At 32.9% G+C, this 10,955-nt stretch overlaps 2 pseudogenes; one reads left to right on the forward strand and one right to left on the reverse strand.

The window, feature by feature from the left end:
* Positions 1-758: 758 nt before the first annotated feature.
* Positions 759-1,541, reverse strand: LOC111987032 (cysteine-rich repeat secretory protein 55-like; annotated as a pseudogene).
* A 4,832-nt stretch (positions 1,542-6,373) lies between these two features.
* On the forward strand, positions 6,374-7,486 carry LOC111989135 (rust resistance kinase Lr10-like; annotated as a pseudogene).
* The last annotated feature ends 3,469 nt before the right edge of the window (positions 7,487-10,955 follow it).

Here is a 10,955-nt window from a genome sequence, read left to right on the forward strand (position 1 = left end):
GGTGTGATAACGTCAGTGCCCTTGCTATTGCCTCTAATCCTGTCTTCCATGCTCGCACCAAGCATGTGGAAGTTGACTACCATTTTGTTCGAGAACGTGTTTTGCGCAGAGATCTCCAGGTTAAATATGTTGCCACTAGGGATCAATTAGTTGACATATTTACCAAGAGCCTCTCTACTGCTCTTTTTTGCTTTCTTCGATCCAAAATCATGGTGTCTGTTGACCCCATGGTTTTGAGGGGGGATGTTAAAGCCAGTACCTTAGACAGCACAGCATTCAAAACTGATGAAGAAGAAGAGAAGTGTAACGGCTAGTTTGACTACAGTATTCTATCTCAAGGCCAAAACGGTGTCGTTCAACTTAAAGTGAAGAAAGTTTAATAAGCAGTGAAATGGTAGCGTTTAAAGTGTGACGTGTTTTAATGAAACAGTAAAACTGTGACGGCATCGTTTTGGCTCTGGTCTTCATCAACACTCAGACTCTTCTCTTCAGCTATGCTCTGCTTCATGCCCAGTTTTGACATGACTTAACCTCTCATCAAAGCAATTCGTGATTCACGGATTGGTTGTTACAAGGGTAGTTACAAGTTTGTTATTACAGAACGGTTTAGAAGATCTAGTTAAGCTATTCCAGTGTGTATATATATAGAGGATTGGTAATGTATCTAATTGAGCAAGTATTAATCATTTTTTGCAATACAGAAATTTCCTCTCTGTCTTTTTCTTTTCTTTGATTTTCTCTCTAAGCTTCCGCCATTGTTAACTACATTTCAAGCTCAAAACCTCACAATTATCAGCCATGGTATTGTTTGACTTTGAATCAAGAGGAAAGAAAAATGGATATAGCTCATATCGGACATAACAACTACAATAAAGAATTCTGCATCCTTTCCGGTCTGTACAAAAGGTTTCAAAATTGCCCACAGCAATGGCCAGACACTGTGCTCAATCTATCTGAGATAGGTCTCTTGTGCATTGCACCAATGCATATAGTGTCACAAATGATGACAACTTGGTCTCACCTTTTCCAAGCCCTTCATTATTTGTCTCAACAGTTTGTGCTTTAATCTGATCCATCAGAGTACCTAGTTCTTTGTTAAAATTTTCAGGATCGGTTACATTTTCCACATTCCAATAGAATATACCAAAAGATGTATCAATTTCTCCAATGTATCTTTTATTGTTGTATCGTAAAAAGCAATGGTCATACCAAATTCTTGCATCAGCTTGGTTAGGACAGCGTTGGCGGATTTGCTTTGCTGCATCTTGGATGCAACTTGAGCAGTCTTTGCTGCTCACATCCCCTCTACATTGTCCAAGACCAAAAACTTGGTCTTGGTTTTTACCATAGGAAGTAGCAATAAAACCATTGGAGCTGGTTTTGGAAACCAATTCAGCTAATAAGCGATCAATATTAGCTGATATTTGGCTACCACTACCAATATTAGTGTCTGTATTGCAAAACTGACCCGAGGGGTCTTCAGATTCAGCATTGCAAATGCAGAGAGCTATTAAGAGAAGAATTTTGTAATTCAAATTCATACTTCTCTTTTGTAGCAAGTTCACGTAAAGTTAAATCTCATAAGGTCCTTTTTTTAGTACGCTGAGAAGTGGATGCATCATTCATGTGATGTGAGGATACCACTGCAGACATTCTTGACTTGTTTGCTTACTACCACCTTGCGAGTAGAAAAAATAAGATATTTTTTCTAGAAGGTCGTCCCTCTTTGTTTTTTTTTTTTTGTTATAGTTAGCTCCTAATACTGACCGTTGTATGTTTATGTAATAGCCATACGTTAGACTATGCTTGGAAGAAGCTGGCTGCAAGAAAACAAGATCATTATCAAAGTTCAAAGATTCTTGTGGGTTACAGTTAACTCAATCAAAAAGGTTTTTTATCATTGAGCAAGAGCCAGCTGGGTTCAAACCCTACCTATAAAAAAAATAAACCCATTAATTAATATCATAGCATGAGATGGTGAATAATCATCATATGGCAAATTCTACAATTGTCCTATCATATCTAAAAACAAAAATAAAAAAATTTAAAAAAATTTCTTAGTATAAGCAGGAAAAGGGAATTCAAACCTATTTTCACTACATAGAGAGAAACATTTAATGCAACTGAGCTACAAAATTTTAAACAAATTTGAAGATTTCTAAATAGTTGATAAGCTCTCTGATGTCACAGAACGACACCACTAGTGCCTTTTTTTAGCTATTTAGTCATTGGAACTCAAACAAATTCCCCCACAAAATATATTACATATTTTTAATAGATTAGTGGCTGCCAGAAGGATAAACTTGTTGACTTCGGCCAAATTTGTACTTGTTAATAAAAAATAATAATAATAATTAGTGCCCCAAAACATATCTTTTTGTTTGAGTGCAAAAATAATTTCATGATGAAAAATTGAAAAGTCAACTATAATTACTGTTTTTTTTAAAGAATTTCACATGTACAGTTAGTTCTTAAAAAAATTGAGGTGATCATAATCCTATTGAACGTAAAAACAAAATTTGAAAAATCACGTAAGAAGACCAATCTAGTCTTAAAAGTGATTAATGTTTTCGGAGGTTCAGAATGCACAATTGATGTCAATCACAGATCATTGATTGATTATATGGTGTTGACTATTGTGCAAACCATGGTCCATGGCCGTGTATAATTTTGACTAGATGCTACCATACGTGTTACCAGGGAAAATGCCAAAGTTGTTGAATGAATATCATAACTTCGACGTGTACTATTAGGTGTGCGTTTGTTTTTGTTTTTGTTTTTTTTTTTTTTTTTTTTTACTTTTCAGCTTTCCCAGGCATTTTGTACTGTTCATTATTATTGCGGCTACTGTTTAATGAACAGTAGCCGCAACATTTGACTTNTGGTCATGTGCATTGCACATGACCCTTGGACATTTGTTGCTTCATTCTCCTACCAATTGCTGCATACTATGTCACAAATCATCTCCCTTTGTCAAAATAATGCGATAAATCGATGGAGTCCATTATCAGTGATCAAATTAAGATGTTTTCCTTTCCCAGCCAACAATACATGCATTTTCTCTATGCAATATCAAATATAGTGCACCTTTCATAAATAATCATACATTAAAGTTACAACATGAAACTTTTTAAGAAACTATAGTTTCCACAAACAATTTTCCAAAATTAGTTTAACTTAAAAACAACGTTTTGTGCAATATGATTAGCTTTCAAAAATTATATTTAGAAGCCGCTTACCTTGCAATCTGCAAAAAGGCTAGTGTTTAGATCATCTGCCATTGAAGAAGCAGATCAATCTGAAGAGGTTGATTGTGCAGGAATTGAAGTATTTTCTTTGGTGGAAGCCATTCATGACCTTACCAGAGCTCTAATACCATATTAATAACAAATCTCTTATTAGAATGCAAGCTTTATTACTTCTCAAAGTTAAAAATAAAAAACAGAGAGTTTGAATAATAGATTACAAGTATGCTCTGTTATATACACTTGCGGGAAGAAGTGAGAGACAGGAAACAATGAAATATGTATATGTGTAACTAAAAGAATCTCTAAGTGTGAGTCCAGTGGCGGCTTTGGGATTATTTTCTAGGGGGTGCAATGAGAAACATAAATTATATAAAATCTAAAACAAAAATGAAGTTGAATATATTGGCATTAAAATAAAATAAAATAAAAACCCAAATGCAAGAAGTTTTACGATTACCTTCTTTGAGGTTTCATATTTTGAAATCGTTACATGATATCTTCATTATCAATTCTATTAGTTACATTTTTTTTTTCAATGTACATAGCCAAACAACTATTCATCCACTGATCTCCCATTTGATTGATTGATTTCAAATTTTTTAAGATCTCATTGAGCTTTTTATAAGGTGTAAGAATTAAGATTAACAAAATTTATACTTTTGTTGCTGGGCTTTTTTTTTTTTTTAAAATAGATCAAATTAGTTTGTTATTGGACTTTTTTGTGTGTTTAAAAAGGCAAGATATTGTTAAGAGCATCAGATTCAAACTTATTTCAATTGTGTTTAACAAAATTTTAGAATTAGGGTGTTCAAATTTTTATTTAAGGGGTCAAAAAAATATTTACATTATAATATATATTTTTTGGGCTAGTTCAGGAGGTTCATTTGAACCCCCTGAGCTTAATGTGGAGCCGCCCATGAGTGTGACACGTAGAGGAGGTGCTTAATGGACGGGTATTAGAGTCACGAGCGTTCCACTCCTTTCATTTAATAGATGCGGTGTCGTTCCTTCATAACTGCAATTTTCATTTAAACAATATGGCACCGTCATAAGAAAAGTTCTAACTTCTTTATTTAAAAACGACACTGTTCCTTTCAAAAAAAATAAAAATAAAAACGACACTGTTTTCTCTGGTTGTGTTATCTTCCTTCTTAATAGAAAGGGAAAGATTCAAACGTGAGGAATTATGTTTTGAGATCTGTTAGTTTGCTAATTGCTAAGAAAATAGTTCAAATATTTAAAGGAGATTGAGTTATTTATATAAAGTACATGAATTTTAATAGTTATTTATGGCCCGTGGAAGATGTTTGTAATGATAAGGGAATAATAGTAGCGTACGTAGGAGTAGGAGAAAGGTTTTAGAGTCTGATGGGGTTTGGATTCCGCGTTTGCGTTTCAGCAAAAGCATTTTCCTCTTTTTTTTTTTTTTTTTTTGCCGCATTATTTGACTTTGGGAGACAAAAAATTTGTGCATGAACAGTGTATGCACTGTTCATGCACTGTTCATACACTGTTTATACAATAAAAAATATTAAAAATTGGTCCCACAGTACTATTTACATATTTAAAAATTATTTTGCTACAATATTTTCAGTTTTCAGTTTTCAGTTTCAGCAACAATAAGTTCAATCCAAACGGACCCAGATCTTAAGAATAAACACCTAAACCAAAACTACTAGCAAACTTAAATCACCATAATCTTTAGCTAGAAATGGCTTTAGAATGGAATGGAAATAATGAACTAAATAGAACACATGCCAAAAACACAATGATATATGTGAAAAAAAAAAAAAAAACCCTAGAATGGGGGTAGAAATATCACGGTGACCCTGTCCTCCTGAGAATACTTTTACCAAGAAAACAAAGATAAACTTTTAAGTTGTGTTTAGAAACTTAAATTTGGATCTGGATTTGAATTTTAAATTAATAGATTTGAAATGCATTGATTTCAAGAATTATTTCAAATCCAAGCTTTTTAAATGTTTAAAATCTTTAGTGGATATGTCAAATCTAAATCTTTGACATTTTTTAAACTTCTCAAACAAGATATTTAGATTTTAATCATCCAAATCTAAATCTCAATGCCCAAATCATGTCATCCAAACACTTCATTACAAATTACTTACAAAATTCTTTGCTCTATCTTTCTATTCTACTGCTATTGCAATTGTACATGTGTAGGGCTAGAATGGTTCAAGTAAGTTGGCCTTTTAAAGTACAACAATCACTTGACTCTAACCCTTGTGACGGTACAAGTAGTTAATTACTACAAATAACAACATCCCCTTTAATTTGAGGGGTAGTTATGAAATGAAAATAACTACCATTCTTGCCTATAAATAGATGATGCATTTTAATTGAAAAGGGACCACAAAGACCACACACAACACAAAATGTCCGATTTCTATATAGAGATGTAGGTAAATCAAGTAAGTCCTTAGGTTTCTAATAGATTTTAGGCTTGTAAGTTTATTTTATTTCCCTTGTGTTCTTATTTAATCAAGTAGGTTTAAATCTTTTACATTTCTTGCTTCAGTTGCTTGGTAAGGTAGGCTTTATAATCTAGGTATTTTCTCATCTTCATTGTTAACTTATGCACTTCTCAAAAGGTCCTATTAAGTTAGGCATTTCCAAATCCCAAATTATAATCCTCGAAAACAAATTTTTACTTCGAACTATTTAGAATCACTTCAAGTAACATAAAAAATGGATTCTACTCAAAGAATGCCATCGGGATTTTAGTAAAAAAATTTATTTTGTTCATTTTTCTCTTTTAAAATTGAGGAATTATAAATTTTATTTTTTGTTTTTCTTTAATGTGGATTTTAGCTATTTTTTAATGCCAATTAATTTATTATTATTATTTTATTAATCATGTCATCTTTTAAGCATGATAGCTGTGGAAACATTTGACCACGCAAGTAGTTTCCATCACTGAGATTAAGGACCAAATTTAACAAATTCAAAACATAAGGATTAAATTGAAAACAGCCCAAAATTTAAAGATTTTAAACATGTATTTTTTTGAAAATTAAAAAAGCTGATAGCAAAGCTACAATAAATTTGTTTTCTAATAGTTATTTTTGTGATGTTCCTGTACAGTATTATTATTCCATGCAACAAAAATGGTCTTGGGGACCTCTTCTGTCGTGGCCTTTTTGATATATAAGTGGCGTAGGAGGCATTTATCATCGTATGATGCTGTTGAAGAATTTTTGCAAAGCCAAATTAACCTCATGCCAATTAGGTACTCTTACTCAGAAATTAGGAAGATGTCCAAAGGTTTTAAGGATAAACTGGGTGAAGGAGGCTATGGCACTGTATTTAAAGGAAAGCTTCAAAGTGGTCCTCTTGTTGCCATAAAGATGTTGGGTAACTCCAAAGCTAACGGACAAGAATTTATCAACGAAGTTGCAACAATTGGAAGGATTCACCATGTGAATGTGGTGCAACTCATTGGCTTCTGTGCTGAGGGGCCAAAGCGTGCCCTTATATATGAATTCATGCCTAATGGTTCTCTTGAAAAATACATTTTTTCTCGAGAAGAAAGTATCCCCTTAAGTATTGAGAAAACATATGAGATTTCTCTTGGAGTGGCTTGTGGGATTGAATATCTACATCGAGGATGTGACATGTAAATTTTGCATTTTGATATCAAGCCTCATAACATTCTTCTCGATGAGAACTTCATTCCTAAAGTTTCTGATTTTGGGCTTGCAAAACTTTATCCAGCGAATGATAGCATAGTGTCTTTGACTGCTGCAAGGGGAACACTAGGATACATAGCTCCATAGTTGCTCTATAAAAACATTGGAGGGGTTTCTTATAGAGCTGATGTTTATAGTTTTGGCATGTTATTGTTGGAAATGGCAAGCAAAAGAAAGAACTTGAATGCACTTGCAGACCATTCAAGCCAAATTTACTTCCCAACTTGGGTCTATAGCCAATTTAGCGAAGGAAATGACATAGAAATGGAAGATGGCACAGAGGAGGAGAAGAAAATTGCTAAGAAGATGATTATAGTTGCATTATGGTGTATACAGATGAAGCCTAGTGACCGTCCTTCAATGAACAAAGTTGTAGAAATGCTTGAAGGAGAAGTTGATTGCTTACAAATGCCTTCCAAGCCTTTCCTATCATCATCACCGGGGAGACCGACTGGGGATGTAAGAGACAACTTAAATTCAACTAGTTCATCATTTCAATCAGGTGAATCAAGTCAATCGGCTAAACTTTAAATGCAAGGGAAAGCTAACACCACTGCGGAAATGGGGCAATAATTCTTCACGTATTTGATGGCATAAAGACACTTCATTTTTTTGTGTGACAAATAATTGGTCCCTTGATTTATGATAGCTATCCTTACCTACAACAATTTTTTTTTTCCCTTAGTACGTGGTATATTTATTTGTTAAAGTCTTTTGAAGTGGAAACAAAATTTATAACTTTATAATTGTGAATGTGTAATTGATTAAGTTAATAAACAATGTTGAAAAACTGGGCAATATATATTGGAGTGGCAATAGCCCAGTTGTAGAAATTGCTATACTCCTATTTATATATTCAGTTTTCTTCTCTTCCCCTCTCATCATTTTCATATCTATGAGAAGAGATTTTTAGTTTCACCTTCTTCACCTATTAAGTGTTGATTGTTGTTGGTGCTGAGAATCATTGGAGAGCATTTTCACAAATCCAAGAGCACTTAGAGGCTTGGGGTTGACTTGCTCAATGCATGTACTCCAAAGATTATTTTTTGAATCAAGGCTTCCATCATGACCTCTAAAAGCACAAGCTTAGAATGCTAGCCATCGAGCACACTCTATTGAGGTTTTGAGCCACAACCATTTATTCTCTATTTCTTTTGACGTTTGTTTCTCAATTAGCTTGTCAATATGTCGTGAATAATTCTTCAGATCCTCGCAACATTTCACAGCAATTTTATGTAGGGAGTTTGGATCTGTCCCTACATGACGAATTAAAGGACAATTCATTCCATCATTCACATTTTTCCAATTATTAAAATATGTTGAAATGAATGCATTTGATCTGGGACGACTTATTGGTTTCTTACCAAAAAGGTAGCAAGGTAGACAATATATGGTATCCATTGAAGGTGAGTATTCCAACCAATCACTATGTGATTCAAACCCTGAAACTTGAAATTGACGATGATGATTATCATTGTTGTATGGATAGTCTATATTTTTAGGTTGATATGGACCTTCTTTGAGATAAGCTCATCGGATTTCATCTTGTTTGTTGATAGGAAATTTACATATTTGTGTACGTGATCCTGGATCACGATCTATCTCTTCAGATTAAATTATTGAACATTGGAGGGATGTTCATCAGGCATTGAAGTATCAACATTTATTTCTACAGTCACAAGTGTCCTAAATTCTGAATTGCTAACATCTTTTTTCTTAAAGAATGCATCGATTGTTTTTTCGTTTACTCATAATTCTTTTAGCTTTAAGAATATGACTCAAAAATTAACATGAAAAGAACTTAAAAAAATAAAATCTTAATTAGAAATTTTTACTTAATTATATGGATGTTATTCATACTCAAGAAAAAAACAAAATTTCCACTATAATTTAAACAGTCAACCCATCATCATTCCTATTATTAAAATTTTCCTGTATTTTAATTTTTTTTTAATATGACTTTAATTAATAATAACCCCTCAAACAAAAACAAAAATTAAACACACAAGTACACAACATAAACCAAACAATTTAACAACACCCATAGCCACATGATATCTAACTAATAAAAAATAGGTAATAAATCAAAACAATTTTACCTTAGAAACTTTGTCTTCACAAAGTACTTGGCATTAAATTAGAGTGCCACCTCATTGAACCAAAACCAAAACGAAAATGATAGAAAAGAAAAACTAAGGCTGGGTTTGGATTACGGTTTGAGTTTTGCTTTGCGTTTTACTCTTTTTTTTTTTTTTCCTTTTCAAGCCGCTTTCAGTGGGCTTGAGCAGTTACGGCTACTGTTCATGACTGTTTATAACAGTAGCCGCAACTTTTGACCAAGTCTTCCGTGAACAGTGCATCGTGCACTATTATGGACCACAAACTCACTTTTCACAACTTTTTCATTAAAAATGGTCCCACGCACTATTCACAATTTAAAAATTATTTTCTACAATGTTTTCAGTTTTCAGTTTCAGCAAAATAAGTTATATAAACGGACCCTAAAAATACGACCCCTGTCCCATAAAAAGTGGGATAGATGCGTGACTCAAATCATCTTTATAGGTCACGCTAAACAAGGCTGTGCACAATAGAGGGACAGAGGTGATAGAGAATAGAAGAGATTAATGGGAAGTGAGGGTATGTTTTGAGGGTATATTCGGTGTTTTGAACCGTAACAAGTGAAATAGAGAACGTGATATCATTTAAATTTGCGTTTTGAAAAAAGTTGCCCGATCTGTGAATTGATAACGCGCTTTTTTAGCATTTTGTAAAAACGCATTTCCTTATAAATCGCCTAGCCAAACAACTTATAATCAGCGTTTTCATTAATTTGGCCTTTATATATATATATATATATATATATAAAAAGGCTTATTTGCTGATTTGTCACTTTTTAAAGAAGCGTTTATGTTCCCTTAACTATTGTCCAAGAGACACAACTAAACGCCAATGGTACTAAGATTTTTTTTTTTTTTTTTTTTTTTGAAAATGGTACTAAGAATATTAAAAGGTTTTACATAAACACACCAAACGAAAAAGTTATAATATTTCGGTGTTTTTAAATGTAAATAGCAGCCACATAGTACAATGAAAAGTAGTCAACAAAAATTAAACATTTCGCTTTTATATTATACTAGTCGCTAAACCTGCAATGCAGGGATATAACTACTGGATGAGTTTTAGGGGAAAAAAAAACTTCTTTTTTTTTTTAGTTAGAGTAATAAGCAAAAATGCATGAAATTTTTTAAAAATAATATGAAAGAAATAGCACAAAGTTTATTAGTTAAGTAGAAAAAAAGCAACATTGTTTTATTTATTAGTTTTTTATGGGAAAGAATAAGAAAGAATGTTGCGTCTTTAGTTTAGTTTGTATTGTATATATAGGTATATACAAGATATAGGAGCAAAGCCACGTAGCCCCTTGGGGGGTTGTGCTGTGGCCCCTGCAAAAAAAAAATAATAATAATAAATAAATAATAAAAATAAAACCCACTAGTGTATATAGAAAATTTAATTCGGCCCTGCCAATGATGAACATCCGCCCCCTCCCCCATATCTCTTCCATTCTCCCAAGCTTGCTTTAGTTTTAGGCCTCTTTTGTACTCCAATAAAACAAAACCTGGCCCACCTTACATTTGAATACCCAAAAGTCCAAACACTTCATAACAAAATTTCACTTTATCAACCTATTCTCAATCTCAAAAAAGCCTATGGAAACCCTTTCTTTCTTATTCTTTTTTTTCTCTTTTGTGGTCAACTGCCACTAGTATCACTACCAACCCCCAAAACCAGCTCATTAGTTACAATAAAAAAAAAAAAAAACTCATTGATCATTTTTTTTTTTCTTCTTGCTTTCTAAAATAAATCACTCAACATATTTCATTGTCAGATTTTAGGATTTGGAACTTAGTGACTGGTGAGTTTTCTTCTCTTTCTTCAGCACTACACCTTCATCTTTTTTTAGTGTCTTTTTTTTTATTTTCTCAACTATCTATAC

Source organism: Quercus suber, unplaced genomic scaffold, assembly GCF_002906115.3.
Source record: "Quercus suber isolate HL8 unplaced genomic scaffold, Cork oak 2.0 scaffold_23, whole genome shotgun sequence".
Taxonomy (NCBI): domain Eukaryota; kingdom Viridiplantae; phylum Streptophyta; class Magnoliopsida; order Fagales; family Fagaceae; genus Quercus; species Quercus suber.